This window comes from Scyliorhinus torazame, chromosome 8, assembly GCF_047496885.1.
Source record: "Scyliorhinus torazame isolate Kashiwa2021f chromosome 8, sScyTor2.1, whole genome shotgun sequence".
Classification (NCBI taxonomy): domain Eukaryota; kingdom Metazoa; phylum Chordata; class Chondrichthyes; order Carcharhiniformes; family Scyliorhinidae; genus Scyliorhinus; species Scyliorhinus torazame.
In genome coordinates, this window is record NC_092714.1 from 180,877,001 (window position 1) to 180,896,683 (window position 19,683).

The following is a 19,683-nucleotide window of genomic DNA, read 5'->3' on the forward strand; positions in this document are numbered from 1 at the left end:
TAAACTAAGTGCTGGACCAGAGCTTTACAAGAAAGATGGAACAGACCCTTTGCTCAGAGAGAGAGTGAACATGGTGTAGGGTGCACCTTCTACCTCCCCTCACTCCTGGTTATCATGGTTGCATACATAGACGCTTACTGACCTGCGGGGTAGGGTCCATGCTAGGGGATTGGGGTTTCCAGCTCTAATTGGACATATTTCTGGATGTTTCATCGTGTGAACTCTTGCCTCCAACCATCCCATATCTACTTCCCCCAGCTCTGCTGCCACTCTCTACCATTGTTCTTCCTCCTGGAGCACCAATTCTTCAAAATCTAGTGGATGACACCAGGAAGCTATCCTAAACATATATTCACCATTACCCAGGCCTCAGCTGGAGTATTTTGCCAAATTCAACGCAACCTGAAGGACTCCAAGTCCTTGGAGAGGGTGCAGAGGAGACCTACTAGACTAGTGCCAGGGATAAGAGACTTCAGTTAATGTGGACAGGCTAGAGAGGCTGGGATTGTTAATTGGGTGTTCAAAATGATGAGGGGCTTAAATTCGTGAATTTGGAAAAACTGTTTACAATGATGAGCTGAGAATGCATATTTTGGACCAATGGCAAACAAATAAGAGTGAAGGTGAAGAGAATTTTTTAACGCAACAAGTTGTCAAAGTAGATTATATTCTGTAGGAATTTAAAAGAATAAGAGATGTTGTCATTGGAGAATACACAAATACTGAAGTGCTTGACAGGATCGGCACTGGAAGGATATTTCTTCCAGGCTGGAGATTCGGGGACTTGATCTCCGAATTCTGAACTGAGATGCGGAGAGTTGTTTTTAGAGTGTTGTGAATCTTTGGAATTATCTAACCCAGAGAGCTGTGGCTGCTCAAGTATTGAGTATATTTAAGGCTGGGGCAGATTTGGGACGCGATTTTCCCAAAAGGGAACAAAGTTCCCAAGTGAGCACGTTTAGCTGTGTGTTTCCCATGTGTTTCCTGGCACTCGCAGTGCTAAGAAACACATAGCTATTCAACGCGACTCGCTTTAATAAGGAGCCTGAACCGAGGCTGCACATAGCCTCGTTTTTTACAATGGGGAGCTCTGCTCGCTGGAACCAATTGTAGCTAAAGATTGGGATGCCATTTTTAAATGGCATCCCGATCTCCACGGCCCACAAAAGGAATCCCCGACCTTCCCCCAGCCCGAACGTAACATGGGAGGATCCTCCAGCCCCCCTCCCCCTTCCCCGGTGGACAACCCCGGCCCAATCGCATGTTTGAAAATATGCCACCTTTGGCAGTGCCCCTGCCAGCACCACTTGGGTACCTTGGTAATGCCAGGCTGGCACCCAGGTGGCACTGCCAGGGTACCAAGCTGGCAGTGCCAGGGCACCCAGATGGCACCAGAAGTGCAAGGGCACCACTCTTCCCAAAGGGCATGCAACTCGGGGCCTCCGATGCCCTTGGAGACCCCCACGAATGCCGTTCCATCTGGTCCCCATCTGTGGGAACCAGTACCAAACAGTGCTTGCCTGAGGACCCCGAGGTGAAGGGATTGAATCCCACAGCCTCAGGTACCCCCCCCGCCAATGGAAACGGCTTCTCCCAATCTACTCTGCTCAAATCTAAAATAATTTATTTAAAAATTTGCACATAGCCTCGATTTTTCCAATGGGGAGCTCTGCACGCTGGAACCAATTGTAGCTCAAGATTGGGATGCCATTATTAGAGTAAGGCTTACTGCCTTGCTCTAATATACAGATTTGCCAAAAACTGATCCCAACCATTGTGGGCGGGATTCCCCTTAAAACATCTCACGAGATTGCGTTGAATCACATGAGGTGTTGCGAGCTGGGTAGATCCCGGGAGCGGAGTCTCCCAGCTTTCACCGCTCACGCTGCGCCATGCTGCTTTTCCGCCCATAGTTTTGAACTCTCCATATCAAGGAATATAAGGATCAAGTGAGAAAGTGTAGTTGAAGTGAAAGATCAGTCATAATAATAATCTTTATTAATAATAATCTTTATTAGTGTCACAAGTAGGCTTACATTAACACTGCAACGAAGGTACTGTGAAAATCCCCGAGTCGCCACACTCTGGCGCCTGTTCGGGTACACGGAGGAAGAATTTAGAATTTCTAATTCACCTAACAAACACGTCTTTCGGGACTTGTGCGAGGAAACCGGAGCACCTAAGGAAACTCACACAGTCACGGGAGAACGTGCAGACCCCACACAGACAGCGACCCAAGCCGGGAATCAAACCTGGCACCCTGGCGCTGTGAAGCAACAGTGCTAACCATTGTGCTAATCTTAGGCTTGAGGGGTCTGCTTCTATATTTTCAGCAATTATATTGCTGACTGCTTTTTTTCTCAAATCAGATATTTTTATAGCTTACAATCAGAATGTTCTGTTGCTTTTTATTGCTCCTGGAGTTTTCTCCTGCATTGCTGGAGAGCACGGTAGCACAGTGGTTAGCACAGTTGCTTCACAGATTTGATTCCAGGCTTGGTCACTGTCTGTGCGGAGTCTGCACGTTCTCCCCGTGTCTGTGTGGGTTTCCTCCGGGTGCTCCGGTTTCCACCCACAGTCCAAAGATGTGCAGGTTAGGTGAAATGGCCATAATAAATTGCCCTCAGTGTCAAAAAAGGTTTGGTGGGTGTCATGATATTCAAGTGAACATCACAGCACATACATAATGATAGACAGAGCAACGGACCAATTAGCACACACAACACAACAGCCAATCACAGACAAGAGCATACACAGTACAAAACAAGAAACAAGACACTTTCTGGGCAGTCCACTAGGAGACGGCACAGTGCAAGGACCTCAAAGCCAGACACTCACACTGTCACCACGTGCTGAGTACCAAGTTTGTTGTATAAATAGTTTAACAGAATAAAACTGCGTTGTGCCAATCTCAACCGTGTTGGTTCATCTGTATCTCAGAGCACCCAACACTTCATGGTACCAGAAGTGAATCGAAACCTACCCACAAATCTGCCATCCTGTGCCTTGGACACCGTCAACACACCGCAGCCGTTGCAAGTAGCTGGGAACCTGGGCATAAATTGGAAGCCCTTCAAGCAGCACTTCGAGCTCTTTATGGAAGCCAACGAAAAACAGGGCGCCTCGGACAAAAGGAAGATTGCCATCCTCCTCACCACCGCAGGTCAGCACGCCATCCATGTATACAACTCCCTGGTGTTCACGGAAGGCGAGGACAAATCTAAGTATGACACGGTCCTCCTCAAGCTCGACCAACACTTCAACGTTGAAGTCAATGAGAGCTTTGAGAGGTATGTCTTCCAGCAGCGCCTGCAAGGTAAGGATGAGCTCTTTTAGTCCTTCCTGATGCATCTCCGCATCCTCGCGCAGTCCTGCGGTTACGACACCACCTCCGAGTCCATGATCCAGGACCAGATCGTTTTTGGGGTTGCCTCGGGCAGCCTACGTCAGCAGCTTCTAATAATAAAAGGCCTGACCGTAGCATCTGCAGTTGAAGCCTGTGTCCTGCATGAGAACGCGATTAGCCGCTATGCCCAATTTCAGGCGACCGAATCGGCGCGGAGGGGGTCCTACGCGACCGGATCGAAGAGCCAGGCGACCCATGAGGCCGAACGGGTCCAGGCGATCGAGTTTCTCCCGGCCCGCGACCCGGACGAGGGCGGCCGTTTTGCGTGCTTTTCGAGGCCTCCCGCGCTTGTGCGCGCCAAATCCTACGGCAACACTGAGGGACATGATGCGCAGGCGCGCTCGAGGCAAGACCGAACTGCGCATGCGCAGTGGCGTAACGAATGCCATGACGTCACGACGTGCGGCAACTGTGGAGCTGCACATTTAAAATGGCAATGTCCCGCAAAAAACCCGACAATGCCTACGCTGTGGCAAGGTGGGCTACTACGCTGCTTACTGTCGAGCGGCTCAACCTGTTGATCTCCCACATCTCCGACAACCTCGCAGGAACGTGCGGACCATTCAGCCTCCACATTACGACATCCAAACCGATGACACCGATGATAAAGACGCCTTCCGGGTTGTGGTCATTGATGGGAACCGGGTCAACATAATCAATCCGGGTGATGAATGGTATGCCACCCTGACGGTCAACCGATCGCCGATCACTTTCTGCCTGGACACTGGCGCCTCCGCCAACCTCATAGCATGGTCAGTCTTCTATGCCATGAAGGTCAGACCACCAATCCGGCCGTCCCGGTGCAGGATGGTCGACTACAACAGGAAAGTTATCCCGGCTATGGGATCCTGCCATCTCCAGGTGACACACAACACACACACGGCCACACTCTCGTTCGAGATAGTCGGCTCATCGAAGGACTCCCTGCTGGGCGCACAGGCATGCAAGGCTCTCCACCTCGTGCAACGAGTCCACTCTCTCTCTCCAGACGGCACATCTGACTTCCCGGATGCAGAGTTCAACACACAACTCCAATCGCTCCTCGCCCACAACCAGGAGGCATTCGAGGACATGGGAACACTGCCATACACCTACCGAATTCGCCTCAAACCGGACGCCATCCCAGTCATTCACGCACCTCGCAGGGTTCCTGTGCCACTTAAAGACCGCCTCAAGCAGCAGCTGCAGGATCTCCAGGACCAAGGGGTCCTATCCAGGGTCACGGAGCCCATGCCGTGGGTCAGCTCCATGGTGTGTGTCAAAAGCCCTCCGGCAAGCTCCATATCTGTATTGACCCCAAAGACCTCAATAATAATATCATGAGGGAACATTATCCCATACCCAAACGGGAGGAGATCACCAGTGAAATGGCCCAGGTGAAAATATTTACGAAACTGGATGCTTCTAAGGGGTTTTGGCAGATCCAACTCGATCCCTCCAGCCGAAAGCTATGCACCTTCAACGCCCCTTTCGGCAGGTTCTGCTACAACCGGATGCCATTTGGCATCATCTCGGCATCCGAGGTCTTTCATAGGATCATGGAGCAGATGATGGAAGGCATCGAAGGGGTGCGCGTATATGTGGACGACGTCATCATCTGGTCCACCACACCACAGGAGCACATATATCGTCTCCAACGCATTTTTGCCAGCATACGGGAAAACGGCCTGCGCCTCAACCGAGCCAAGTGCTCCTTTGGCCAGACCGAGTTGAAGTTCCTGGGGGACCATATCTCCCGGTCAGGGGTCCGTCCGGATGCAGACAAGGTGAGCGCCATCACAGCCATGCCGCAGCCGGCTGACAAGAAAGCAGTGCTGCGCTTCCTTGGCATGGTCAACATCCCAACCTTGCCTCCCACATGACGGCTCTGCGCCACCTCGTCAAAAAGTCCACAGAGTTCCAGTGGCAACACACACACCAGCTGGAATGGGAGGAGCTCAAACGCAAACTCACCACTGCACCGGTATTGGCGTTTTTTGACACGTCTCGTTCCACCAAAATCTCAATTGATGCCAGCCAATCCGGCATTGGAGCAGTGCTCCTGCAGCGGGATGACACGGCATCATTGGCCCCAGTTGCCTATGCATCGCGGACCATGGCCCCCACAGAGCAGCGCTACGCGTAGATCGAAAAGGAGTGCCTGGGCTTGCTAACCGGTTTAGACAAGTTCCATGATTATGTATATGGTCTTCCCCGGTTCACTGTTGAAACTGACCACCGCCCCCTGGTCAGCATAATAAACAAGGACCTGAACGAGATGACCCCTCGCCTCCAGCGCATCCTACTTAAACTCAGGAGGTACGACTTCCAACTGGTCTACATTCCAAGGAAGGAACTCATCGTTGCGGATGCCCTATCCAGAGCAGTGAGCACGCCGCCAGATGCGGAGGGATTCGTATGTCAGGTCGAGGCGCAGGTGGCTTTCACATTGGCAAATCTGCCATCTGACGACTCCAGTCTGGCCCGTATTCGCCGAGAGACTGCGGCCGACCCCCTTCTACAGCGTGTGATGCGCCACATGACGGGAGAGTGGCTCAAAGGGCAGTGCCCGCAGTTCTACAATGTCCGAGACGACCTGGCCGTCATTGATGGTGTCCTTCTGAAGCTGGACCGGATTGTGATTCCGCACAGCATGCGCAAGCTGGTTCTCGACCAACTACACAAAGGCCACTTGGGGGTCGAGAAGTGCAGACGGAGGGCTCGAGGGGCGGTATACTGGCCGGGCATCAGTGACGATATTGCCAACATGGTGCTCAACTGTACAACCTGCCAAAGGTTTCAGCGGCGCAACCTCCTGAAACGCTTCTGCCCCATGAGTTGGTGACGTCCCCCTGGGCGAAGGTGGGTGTAGACCTGTTTCACGTGCTCGGCAGGGACTATATCATCGTAGTTGACTACTTCTCAAACTACCCAGAAGTCATACGCCTGCACGATTTGACGTCATCTGCTGTCATCAGGGCCTGCAAAGACACCTTTGCTCGCCACGGCATTCCGATGACTGTTATGTCGGACAATGGGCCCTGTTGCGCCAGCCAGGAATGGTCATTGTTTGCTGCCTCGTATGGCTTCACCCACATGACGTCCAGCCCTCTGCACCCCCAGTCAAATGGAAAGGCGTAGAAGGGCGTTCACATTGTCAAGCGGCTGCTGCTGCCGGGTCGGACTTCTACCTCGCCCTACTGGCCTATCGCTCGGCCCCACTAGCCACTGGTCTCTCACCAGCACAGCTGCTGATGGGTCGTGCCCTCAGAACCACTGTGCCTTCCATCCTGGCACCAACAATAGACCATGCTCCGGTACTGCATAGGGTGCAACTAGCGCGGTCGCCAGAAGCGATTGTAAGACACACGGGCAACTGATCTTCCCGCCCTGGCCCCTGGAGATGGCGTCCGCATCCACCTACCAGAAGGTGGCTGGTCAGCACCTGCCGAAGTTATCCAACGCGTGGCTCCCCGCTCGTTCCTGGTAAGCATGCCTGATGGATCCGTGCGTAGGCGCAATCGCCGGGCTCTTCGCCTACTTCCACGCTCGCTACGAAACCTTACACTGACGCCGTGTCCTCCAGTGGTTCCTGATAGCGACTTCGTGGAGCTACCTGCTACCATGACCCTTCCGTCGCCGCCCGTGGCCAGGCCCGCACCGCAGTCGGTGGTTCCCCACCCACCCTTAAGGCGGTCAACCCGAATTCGTCGCCCACCTACTAGACTGGACTTATGAAACTGTTTACACGTTGAACTCTTGCAACCACTGTTTTAACATGTCTATGTTTTTCTCGTTACAGGCATTCGTTTTATCGTTCCACATTTCCACGTTGTTTTCTTTTTGTTATGGTACAATCTCGTTAGCATGTCACACCCGACATCGCCCCTTGTATATAGTTAAGCCCCATGTACATGCTGTAAATATTACACACACACACACATTTAGCTGCACTCAGGACACATTTCTATTTATAACTACGTAGGCACATAATCTTGTAAAAAAGGGGCGATGTCATGATATTCAAGAGAACATCACAGCACATAAACACATACATAATGACAGACAGAGCAACGGACCAATTAGCACACATAACACGACAGCCAATCAAGCCAGACACTCACACAGTCACCACGTGCTGAGTACCAAGTTTGTTGTATAAATAGTTTAACAGAATAAAACTGCGTTGTACCAATCGCAACCGTGTTGGTTCGTCTGTATCTCAGAGCACCCAACGCTTCAGTGGGATTACTGGGTTATGGGGATGGGGTGGAGGCATGGGCTTATGTGGGGTGCTCTTTCTAAGGACCGGTGCAGACTCGATGGGCCAAATGGCCTTCTGCAGTGCAAATTTTAAGATTCTATGATTCAGTGTCCCGGAGATTATTCATTAATTCCTGGTGACTTGACAACCCGATAAAGGAAGGGGTTTAATCTCACTTGATCCCTGGTTCCCAAGATGTGGGTGATGGCAATTTATTACTGGGGCATTAGATTGCAGAATGCATCACCAAGGATGTTAATTGTGGATTGAGAGCAGATTCTGCAAAAAGAAAAATTAGACTGGAAAATGATGGTGAATATTGGGGATAACGGCTGTGTTTGGAACAGGAGAGGGAGCAGGATTGGACGGTCTCTTTATTCCTTTGTTAAAGCACATTAAAAAATTTGCTGACTCCATTGCTGTCAGGAGATTACCCCGTCAATGTCAGTTTTACCTCCAGGACTGGCTCCCTCTGCTGGTTTGAACGTCTGATCTGCACAGGAACCAAACACTGATCCTGTAAAAGGACCAACTTCTCTTAAATTTCAATTGAAAGTAGCTGTAGCCATGGACACATTTGTCCATTGCACCCTTCAAACACATACACAAACATGTATAAACACAGAACATGCGCATGCATGCACATATACACACATGCATGCATATATATGCACATACACTTCAACTCTCTGTATATCCTGCATACAAAATAAACACTAACTGTGATGCTATTTTGAAATATAAATAGTAGTTTTTACAACTGGTTATTATTTAAATTAATTCATACCGAAATAGCACTTGCTTATTTTTACAAGAAGTATGCTACCATTTCTTCTCGCTTATAATGCTGAGTGCCCTAGACTGAATGTGCATATCTGTGCCCTATTGTCTATGTGTATGGGTATGTGTGTGTTATGTGCATATGTGTAAAACATGTATATACCTATTGTGTGCATGTATGCATATGCTTGTACATATGCATGCTTCTGGTACTTGTGCATTGTTGCTCGTTTTAGCCTTAGTTTAATTGCTCTAATTCTGTCATCTTTGCTCTTGAGTCGCCAGGTATCTTTCTGATACCGCCACGTGGTTCAAGTCCGAGTAATGATTAATAATCCAACACACCGCTTAGTAAAAGTTAAATCAAAAGGGTGCGGAGAGGAGAAGAAGGGTCGATTTGAACTTGGCCCCTATTCTTATAGTCCCCAGGGGCTTCCCGCCTCTCGGGGCGGACCTTGTACCTGGTTCCAAGTGATTGGACTTGGTCCCAATCACTTGGTTCGATATTCTCCAATACTGGAGCGATTCCTTGATCGAGGGGTGGTCGTTTACCTCTCTTTGTGTCAGCTCCTGCTGGCGCCGAAAGGTCTGGGTTGGCTTTGTGCATCTATTTTGTATCAATTGTTCCCGGGGATTGCTGATTAATATGCAGATGGCTGGGATGTTGTCATGTTGATGGCTGCAGGTATCGGTTTGGTCTGACTTCTCCAGAGGCGAATACACTGTTTTACCTGCAGCTGTCTGTTTGAGTCCTGTTGGCTGATTTTCCCATCAGCCTCTTCCGTTCGCCATTTTAAATCGGGGTTTGGCCATTCTAATCGGGAGTCAGCCATTTTACATGGCTCCAGCATATGTAAGCATGTATGCATGTGTGTGAATATATGCATGTGTGCGTCTATAAACTTGTGTGTGTGTGTATGTACTCGGTGTGCATATATAGTGGATAATTGAAACACCTGCATAGTGTTTCACCTGTTTATCACTGCAGAATCCTTTAGAACTGTGGCTCGTTAAAATTAGATTAAAATAAGTTACATTGGTTAAAGCTTTTTAAATCTGCAACAAACCCTGGAATCTCTGAATGAGCTAATGGTAGAGATTTGCAATATTTTCATTGTAAAGGTCTGCGGTGGGGGGGGGGGGGGGGGGGTGGGGGGGTGGGGGGGGGAGGGGGGAGGGGGGGGGGTGGTTGTGGTGCAGTGGGCAGCGCCCCTGCCTCTGAACCAGGAGCTCCCGGTTTGAGTCCCACCCCAGGACTTGACGGGCAAGGAAGGTGCGTTCATAATGCGGCCAAACGGACGTCTGGTGACGACATGTAGGTGGAGGTGCACTTTGGGTGCCTCCTGCTAGAGCTTTCGGTTTTTTTTTGCCCTTTTCACCCAGATGTGGGGGGAAATTTTATATAATTGACCTCCAGTAAAGTTGTGGTAACAGAAAAGCTGTTGTGAACCCAACAAACAAACACGGGATGAAAAGGAGCGAGAGTCCGCCTCCGAGCTTGAGTTCGGTGCAGAATTCTGTTGGTGGAAACATGGCGGAAGCAAGTTGCCGGGTGGGGCTGTGCCCATTACGGCGGATAAGCTGGCTGAGGTGATGGCGGGGAAATTTGAGCGGCAGTTCACCAAACACTTTGAGCGGCAGGGGAAGGAGATGATGGCTTCCCTTCAGCAGTTGGTGGATGATACTCTGGCCCTGATAATGGAGGCTCTTGGAAAGGAGTCGGCAGTGCGGGAGCATGGTGAGGAGTTGAAGGGGGTGAAGAAGGTATTGTCACGGCACAGTGACCATCTCACCTCGATGGAAGAGGAGTTGTGGAGGAGAGCAACAGAGGGCAGAGAGCCAAAGTGGAGGACCTGGAGAACCGATCATGGCGGCAGAACTTGTGAATCGTGGGACTGGCGTGTGCGAACATACCAATACCTCATGGTGGAGCTGACAAGAAGGCGGGTGGCCTTCAACATGGAGAAGGCAGCATTGTACGAGATTTGGGGTGATCTACCCGACGCAGTTGAGAGTTGACCATAATTCCAAGGACTATTACTTTGAGACGGCACAGGAGGCGGAGGCGTTCGTGAGGGCCAAAGGATATTTTGATTTCTTTCAGGTGGTGGTTGAGAGGGGATGATTTTGGGACATTGGGTAATATGTTGGGGTTTGTCTCCCTTTGTTTGGGGTATATTATATTGGTTTCTTGGGAGGAACTGGGTGTGTGGGAGCTTTTGTGTTGCTTTTCGATATTGGGCATGTGGCTGGCAGGGGCCACCTCGTTAGCAAATGTAAGTTGGCCAGTGAACATTAGTGAGGTGGAGGCAGGGGCTGTGGCTGGCCAAGCCTGTGTGGACAGGTTTCGATGGGTCTGGGAGGTGTGAATGGTGGGGGGATGAGGAGTATGCAGAGAAGTGATTTTGTGAGGAAATGGCAGAGGGGTTTCTGGGAAGGAGGGGGGAACGGGTAGCTGGCTGGTGGTGACTAGGGACAGGGCTGGGTCCTGCTTGCTGGGCGGGATGAGAGGGAGGGGGGGGGGGGGGCTAGTGATCATGACTGGCATGAAGGGGAGGAGGGGTGAGAGACCCCCAGTCCGAATGGTAAGGTGGAACGTGCGGGGGTTGGGTGGACCGGTGAAGTGAGCGAGAGTCTTCTCGCATTTGAAGAGCTTGAGAGCTGATGTGCTGCTGTTGCAGGAGACCCACTTGAGGGTGAAGGACCAGGTGAGGTTTCGGAAGGGCTGGGTGAGTCAGGTGTGCCACCTGGGCTTCGATAGCAAGGCCCGGAGGGGTAGTGATACTGATGAGTTAAGAGAGTGAGGTTTCAGGTGGAGAAGGGTTAGGATCGGGAGGCAGGTATGTTATAGCAACGGGTGCTTTGGAGGGGAGGCTGGTGTTGTTGGTTAACGTGTATGCCCTGAATTCTGGGAGGGAATTGACAAAAATACTTTCATAATGCAGCAAAACAGAATGAGCATCAACTTGTAAATCCTTTTAACACGCCAGTGGCACGCGGTAACAGTGGGAGAGATTCCTGGTCAGCTATGTGAGGGAAAGAAATTGGAGCTTCGACTATCACCATCCATAGCTCCAGAATACAACACAGTACGTTGTCACAGCAACTCAGACTATTTATGGGGGCAGTTGGTTCAGTTACTTGGTCAGCTGCTGTGGATCAGATTGGTGCCAGCAACTTGTTGTTCGATTTCCCTATTGTGTTTGGGTTAGATCTTGAGACTTGTGGAGGTTGTGGCACCGTGGGTCAGAATTGTTTTTGTGCAGAGAACTCAAGAAGGAGTTAAATATGACCTTTCACTGAAAGTAGTGAAGTTGCTGGCAGCTGTGCTTTGCTGCCACTGTCAGGTGAGTATTAGTACTGCTGCTGCAGTGTCCCAGCAGCAGGAGTTGTCTGGATGTTCTCACAGCACAAAATACCCGCCCAACCTCACCTTCCCACCAAAACCACTCACTGATTACAAATCATGACAACCTCATCTGACATGAACCTTGACTTTCATTGCAACTATCGCAAGCAAAGTCATGTTAAGAAAGCTGCGTGGCATGGTGACACAGTGGTTAGCACTGCTGCCTCACAACGCCAGAGACTCGGATTCAATCCCGACTGTGGGTGATTGTGTGGAGTTTGCACATTGTCCTTGTGGGTTTCCTTCGGGTGCTCTGGTTTTCTACCCTGTCCAAAGATATGCAGGTTACATGGATTGGCCAGGCAATATTGCCCGTTAGTGTCCAGGGACGTGCGGCTCAGGTGGGGATAGGGCAGGGGAATGGGCCTGGGTGGGGTACTCTTTCAGGGGGTCAGTAACTCAATGGGCCAAATGACACTGCAGGGATTCCATGATATCTTCAGGAGTTCCTCCTGCAAGGGCATCAGCACTTTAGACAACATACATTTTTGAGAATGCAGCCGCCAATCTGTATATCCTTAGTTGATCTTCCGTCGCATTACAACTTGATGGGTAAAAATTAACTTTAGGCTTTAAATGAGCTTGGATTAGACTGCAGAGAAAATTAGACTAAGATGTACAGTCATAGGTCAGTCACTTTTTTTACATTGATATATTCTGTCCTTATTGTTATATACAATTTTGATTCTAAATTGTATTTTATCATGTATTACTTTAGAACTCATGGCAGTCGGGAAGTGGAGTTGGCTGGAGTACAAGAGCTTCTCTGTAACAGAGCTAAGGAGCTGCTTTAGCATCCCTACTGATGGGAGGGTGTACGTACAACATGATGTGTTTGCATAATCAGTTTCCATTATAAATGTGGGCTGAGGATTCGATCATAGAAAAGTGAACACGAGTGACAGGAATGGAGGCTTTAGAGATGGAGAGTGTATCTCGATGTAGGAATTTTAATATATTGGATGTAAGAACCTTTGCTCCAAAAATGTTAAATTCAGAATTGTACATTCCAGGCTGACTCCCCAGTATAATAACCCTGTTGCAGGAGTATTGATGCAGTTGGGTGAAAACTGGTGTGTTATTGTAGCTACAAGATCATCAACACTTTCCCATTGACTCAGCTGATAAATGCACAGCCAGGTGTGGCCTTCAATGCAAGGGGATTTGAGCACAGGATGTCTTGCCGCAATTGTACAGAGCTTTGGTCTCTTTATTTAAGGAAGGATATACTTTCCATAGAGGGAGTGCAATGAAGGCTCACCTGACTGATTCCTGGGATGGAGGGACTGTCCTAATTGGAAGGGTTGAGGAGACTGGGTTTGTATTCCCTGGAATTTAGGAGACTGAGAGGTAGTCTAATTGAGACAGAGAAAGGGTCTGCCAGGGTAAATGTAAGAAAAATGCCTCCCCTGACTGGGAGTGTAGAACCAGGGGACACATACTCAGAACAAAGGGCAGGCCAGTTAGGAGTGAGATGAGGAGGAATTTTGTCACTCAGAGAGTGGTAAATCGTTGGAATTGTCTACCCCAGTGGAATGTGGAGACTCAGACATTTAGTATGTTTAAGACTGAGATCGAGTAGATTTCTAGATATTACGGATACCAAGGGACATTGGGATAGTGTGCAAGGAAAATGGCTTTGATCAGCCATGATCTGTTTGAATGGTAGATAGAGCAAGCTCGAGGGGCCGAATGGCCTACCCTGCTCCTCAGCGATCACTCGCTAACAAGTATGATTGTCCACCTAAGAAACTCTGTTAACTTTGATTTCCTGACCAGATGTAGATGAGTCTGCTGGATGCGGTTTTCCAGCGCGGCGGGGAGGGGGGGTGGGGGGGGGATCTTCCGCCTGATCCACCGTTGGGAATTTGTTTTGGATTGCCCTTTGGGTGGTTCCTCCCCTTCGATCTTGCCGTCATGAGTGACTCTGCCAGGAGCTCAAGACTCCCAATTGTTTTGCTCTCAGCATCAATGGAACGCTCAAGCCTCTCCGCCACGGCAAGGTGGCAATCCAAGGAAAGGTATACAAAGATATACAGAGGAAGAAGTTCATAAGTTTGATCCAAAGTTTGTGCTGAGATACCTGACCTCAGCTGATCTCCATACTGCTGGACTGAGCATCGAGGCCCCCCTGCTCCTGATTGCTAATCAGCGGCCTACCCTCAAAAGTGTGAATGTGCAGATGTTGGGGGGGGGGGGGGGGAATGGGAACACGATTGTGTTTGGCTGTGATTCCCCCCCCCCAACTCACCATATCGGCTGTCACATGAAGGATGGGTACCAGGGTGGGCTCTGCTGGCACCTGGAGAATGACATGCTTGAGGATGGTCAGTGGGCTCAGGACAAAGAACAAAGAAAAGTACAGCACAGGAACAGGCCCTTCGGCCCTCCAAGCCCGTGCCAACCATGCTGCCCGACTAAACTACAATCTTCTACACTTCCTGGGTCCATATCCATCTATTCCCATCCTATTCATTTATTTGTCAAGATGCCCCTTAAATGTCACTATCGTCCCTGCTTCCACCGCCTTCTCTGGTAGTGAGTACCAGGCACCCACAACATTGGCTATTCTCCAGTCCTCCAGGACATCACCTGAAGACAGTGAGGATCCAAAGATTCTGTCAAGGCCTCAGCAATTTCCTCTCCAGCCTCCTTCAGTATTCTGGGGTAGATCCCATCAGGCCCTGGGGACTTACCTACCGTAATATTTTTCAAGACGCCCAACACCTCGTCTTTTTGGATCTCAATGTGACCCAGGCTATCTACACACCCTTCTCCAGACTCAACATCCACCAATTCCTTCTCTTTGGTGAATACTGATGCAAAGTATTTAGTTAGTACCTCACCCATTTCCTCTGGCTCCACACATAGATTCCCTTGCCGATCCTTCAGTGGGCCAACCCTTTCCCTGGCTACCCTCTTGCTTTTTATGTACGTGTAAAAAGCCTTGGGATTTTCCTTAACTCTATTTGCCAATGGCTTTTCGTGACTCCTTCTAGCCCTCCTGACTCCTTGCTTAAGTTCCTTCCTACTTTCCTTATATTCCACACAGGCTTCATCTGATCCCAGCCTTCTAGCCCTGACAAATGCCTCCTTTTTCTTTTTTTTTAAAAATATGTTTTTATTAAGATACAGAACTTTGTACATTGGATTCTTCCCGTACATGTCAGTTTCCGGATCATTCATGTGTTTTCTTGCTCAAATGCCCCTCAGAGAAACCCCCCTTCTCTCTCCCGCCCCCCCCCCCCCCCCGAACGATGACCCCCCTCCCCTCCCCACCTGGGTTGCTGTTGCTGCTGTCCGACCTTCATCTAACGCTCCACGAGATGGTCTAGGAACGGTTGCCACCGCCTCTAGAACCCCTGCGCAGACCCTCTCAAGGCAAACTTTATCCTTTCCAACTTGATAAACCCAGCCATATAATTTATCCAGGCCTCCACGCTGGGGGGCTTCGCCTCCTTCCACATTAGCAAGATCCTTCGCCGGGCTACTAGGACGCAAATGCCAGAATGCCGGCCTCTTTCGCCTCCTGCACTCCCGGCTCGTCCACTACTCCAAATAGTGCTAGTCCCCAGCTTGGCTTGACCCGGACTTTCACCACCTTAGATATTGTTCCCGCCACTCCCCTCCAGAACCCCTCCAGTGCCGGGCATGACCAAAACATATGGACATGGTTCGCCGGACTTCCTGAGCACCTCCCACATCTGTCCTCCACCCCAAAGAACCTACTCAGCCTCGCCCCCGTCATATGCGCGCTCTATGAACCATCTTAAATTGTATCAGGCTAAGCCTGGCACACGAGGAAGAGGAATTAACCCTACTTAGAGCATCAGCCCATAGCCCCTCCTCAATCTCCTCCTCCAACTCCTGCTCCCATTTACCTTTCAGCTCCTCTACCAAAGCCTCCCCCTCTTCTTTCATCTCCTGGTATATCGCCGACACCTTGCCCTCTCCGACCCATACGCCCAAAATCACCCTATCTTGAATCCCCTGTGCCGGGAGTAGCGGAAATTCCCTCACCTGCCGCCTCACAAACGCCCTCACTTGCATGTACCTGAAGGCATTTCTCCGGGGTAGCCCAAACTTCTCCTCCAGCGCCCCTAAGCTCGCAAACGTCCCATCCATGAACAGGTCCCCCATTCTTCTAATCCCTGCCCGATGCCAGCTCTGAAACACCCCATCCATCCTTCCTGGGACAAATCGATGGTTGTCTCTGATTGGTGACCACACCGAGGCTCCCTGTGCCGTCTCCACTGCCCCCAGATCTTTAGCGTTGCCGCCACCACAGGGCTCGTGGTGTACCTTGTCGGCGAGAGCGGCAGCGGTGCCGTCACCAGCGCCCCCAGGCTTGTTCCCTTGCAGGACGCCATCTCCAAACTCTTCTACGCCGCCCCCTCTCGCTCCATCACCCACTTACGGATCATTGCCACGTTGGCTGCCCAATAGTAACCAGCCAAATTTGGCAACGCCAACCCTCCTCTATCTCTGCTACGCTCCAGGAACCCCCTCCTTACCCGTGGGGTCTTGCTCGCCCACACAAATCCCATAAAGCTCCTGCTTACCCTCTTAAAGAAGGCCTTAGTAATCACCATTGGGAGGCATTGGAATACAAAAAGAAATCTCGGGTGGACCACCATTTTAACCGACTGTACCCTACCCGCCAACGAGAGTGGCAACATGTCCCACCTTTTAAAATCCTCCTCCATCTGTTCCACCAATCGCGTCAAATTAAGTTTGTGCAGTGCCCCCCAGCTCCTAGTTACCTGAATCCCCAAGTATCGAAAGCTCCTTTCTGCCCTCCTCAACGGTAGGTTGTCTATCCCTCTTCCCTGGTCCCCTGGATGGATCACAAAGAGCTCACTCTTTCCCACATTGAGCTTACAGCCCGAAAAATCTCCAAACTCCCGTAGGATCTGCATTACCTCCACCATCCCCTCCACTGGATCCGCCACATACAGCAACAGGTCGTCTGCGTACAGCGACACTCGATGTTCCTCTCCCCCTCGAACCACCCCCTTCCATTTCCCGACTCCCTTAACGCCATGGCCAAAGCTTCAATTGCAAATGCAAACAGCAGAGGGAACAGGGGACACCTCTGCCTCGCCCTTCGATACAGCCGGAAATACTCCGACCTCCGCCGGTTCGTGACCACACTCGCCACCGGGGCTTTATACAGGAGCTTAACCCAACTAATAAACCCTCCCCCAAACCCAAACCTCCTCAACGCTTCCCAGAGATACTCCCACTCTACCCGATCAAATGCCTTCTCCGCGTCCATGGCGGTCACTATCTCTGCTTCTCCCTCCACCGGTGGCATCATTATCACATTTAGGAGCCTTCGCACATTTGTATTTAACTGCCTACCCTTTACGAATCCCGTCTGGTCCTCGTGAATCACCCCGGGACACAGTCCTCAATCCTCATGGCCAATATTTTTGCCAGCAACTTAGCATCTACATTAAGGAGCGAGATCGGTCTATACGACCCACATTGCAGTGGGTCCTTATCCCGCTTCAAGATCAAAGAGATCGGCGCCTCCGACATTGTCGGGGGCAGGGTCCCCCCCCTCCCTTGCTTCATTGAAGGTCCTTACCAGCAACGGGGCTAACAGGTCTACATACTTCCTATAAAACTCCACCGGGAACCCATCCGGCCCTGTGGCCTTTCCTGCCTGCATGCTCCCCAGTCCTTTAACCAGCTCCTCCACCCCAATTGGCGCTCCCAAACCAGCCACCTCCTGCTCCTCCACCCTTGGGAACCTCAATTGGTCCAAGAATCGCCGCATTCCCTCTTTCCCCCCTGGGGGCTGGGACCTATACAGTTCCTCGTAAAAGGCCTTAAAAGCCTCATTCACTTTCCCCGCACTCCGCACCGTAGTTCCCCTGCCATCTTTGACTGCGCCTATTTCCCTCGCTGCCATCCTCTTACGGAGCTGATGTGTCAGCATCCGGCTCGCCTTCTCCCCATATTCATATATCGCCCCCTGTGCCTTCCTCCACTGTGCCCCTGCCTTCCCTGTGGTCAACAGGTCGAACTCCGTCTGGAGACTTTGTCTCTCCCTGAGTAGTCCCTCATCAGGAGCCTCTGCTTAGCTCCTGTCCACCCTTAAAATCTCCCCCACTAACCTCTCCCTTTCCCTGCCCTCTCTCTTCACCCTATGAGCCCTGATGGAGATTAACTCTCCCCTGACCACCGCCTTCAGCGCCTCCCATACTACTCCGACCTGCACCTCCCCGTTGTCGGCCTCCAGATACCTTTCAATACACCCCCGCACCCTCCCGCACACTTCCTCATCTGCCAGCAGTCCCACATCCAACCTCCACAACGGGCGTTGGTCCCCCCCCCCCCCCCCAGCTCTAACTCCACCCAATGCGGGGCATGGTCTGAAATGGCTATGGCCGAATACTTTCGGGATCAATGCCCTGCCCAGAACAAAGAAATATATCCGGGAGTAGGCCTTATGTACGTGGGAGAAAAAAGAAAATTCTCTGGCCAAAGGCCTGGCAAATCTCCATGGATCTACTCCCCCCATCTGGTCCATAAACCCCCTAAGCACCTTGGCCGCAGCCGGCCTCTTCCCCGTCCTAGATCTGGAGCGATCCAATGCTGGGTCCAGCACCGTGTTAAAATCCCCACCCATTATCAAGCTCCCTACCTCCAGGTCTGGAATACGCCCCAACATCCGTTTCATGAATCCAGCATCGTCCCAGTTCGGGACATATACATTCACCAGTACCACCTCCGTCTCCTGCAACCTACCACTCACCATCACGTATCGGCCTCCCTTATCCGCTACTATGTTCTTGGCCTCAAACGACACCCGCTTTCCCACCAGTATTGCCACTCCTCTATTCTTCGCTTCCAGCCCCGAATGGAACACCTGTCCCACCCATCCCTTCCTTAACCTGACCTGGTCTGCCACCTTCAGATGTGTCTCCTGAAGCATGACCACGTCTGCCTTCAGTCCCTTTAGGTGCACTAACACTCGAGCCCTCTTAACCGGCCCATTTAGCCCTCTCACATTCCACGTGATCAGCCGGATTGGGGGGATTTACCCGCCCCCGCCGACTAGCCATCTCCTATCTTAGGCCCAGTCCCATGCTCGTGCCTCCCGCACCCTCCAGTCCTCCAGGCGGGGAACCCCCGCCCTGACCACCTCTTCCATTTTCAGTTCCCCCCCGGACAGTGCAGCAGCAACCCTGGAATCCCCCCACCCCCCCCCCCCCCCGCCTAGATCCACATCTAGCTCTTTTGCTCCCCCCATATTACTTCCGAGAGTCAGCTGACTTCTGCTGACCCCGGCTTCCCCCGCCTTCCCGTTGATCTGCCCCGTGTGGGAGTCTCTCCTCCTCCTTGCCTTCCTCCATCCCCCCCCCCCCTTTTGGCACGGGAAAAAGACCACGCTTTCCTGAACCAGCCCCGCCCCCTGTGGTGCAGCTCCTGTTGCAGCCATTATCCCAGCTCCCTCATCCCCGAGTCTCACCTCCCTCCAGCACCAACGCCCACATTCCCCATCATCATCATCTCGTCTACAGAAAAAAAAAGGGAAATTTTAGGAATTTGAACCAGAACCCCACGTCCCCATCCATCATCCCACCCATGAATTATTCTTTACCCATATTTACAACCCCATATACAACCAAATCTCTCCCCACAACCACATCCCCTCAGTTCGAGTCCAGTTTTTCCGTCTGAATAAAGGTCCAAGCCTCTTCTGGCGTTTCAAAATAATGGTGTCGGTCCTGATAAGTGACCCATAGTCGCGCAGGCTGCAGCATGCCGAACCTTACTCTTTTTTTATGCAGCACCGCCTTGGCCCGGTTGAAGCCAGCTCTCCTCCTTGCC

At 51.2% G+C, this 19,683-nt stretch overlaps 1 protein-coding gene across 2 annotated transcripts in view; it reads left to right on the forward strand.

Annotated features, from left to right (window-relative positions):
• LOC140428293 (tumor necrosis factor receptor superfamily member 5-like) overlaps positions 1 to 19,683 on the forward strand; it is a 111,215-nt gene that overhangs the window by 81,973 nt on the left and 9,559 nt on the right. The gene's annotated exons all lie outside the window — the stretch shown is intronic.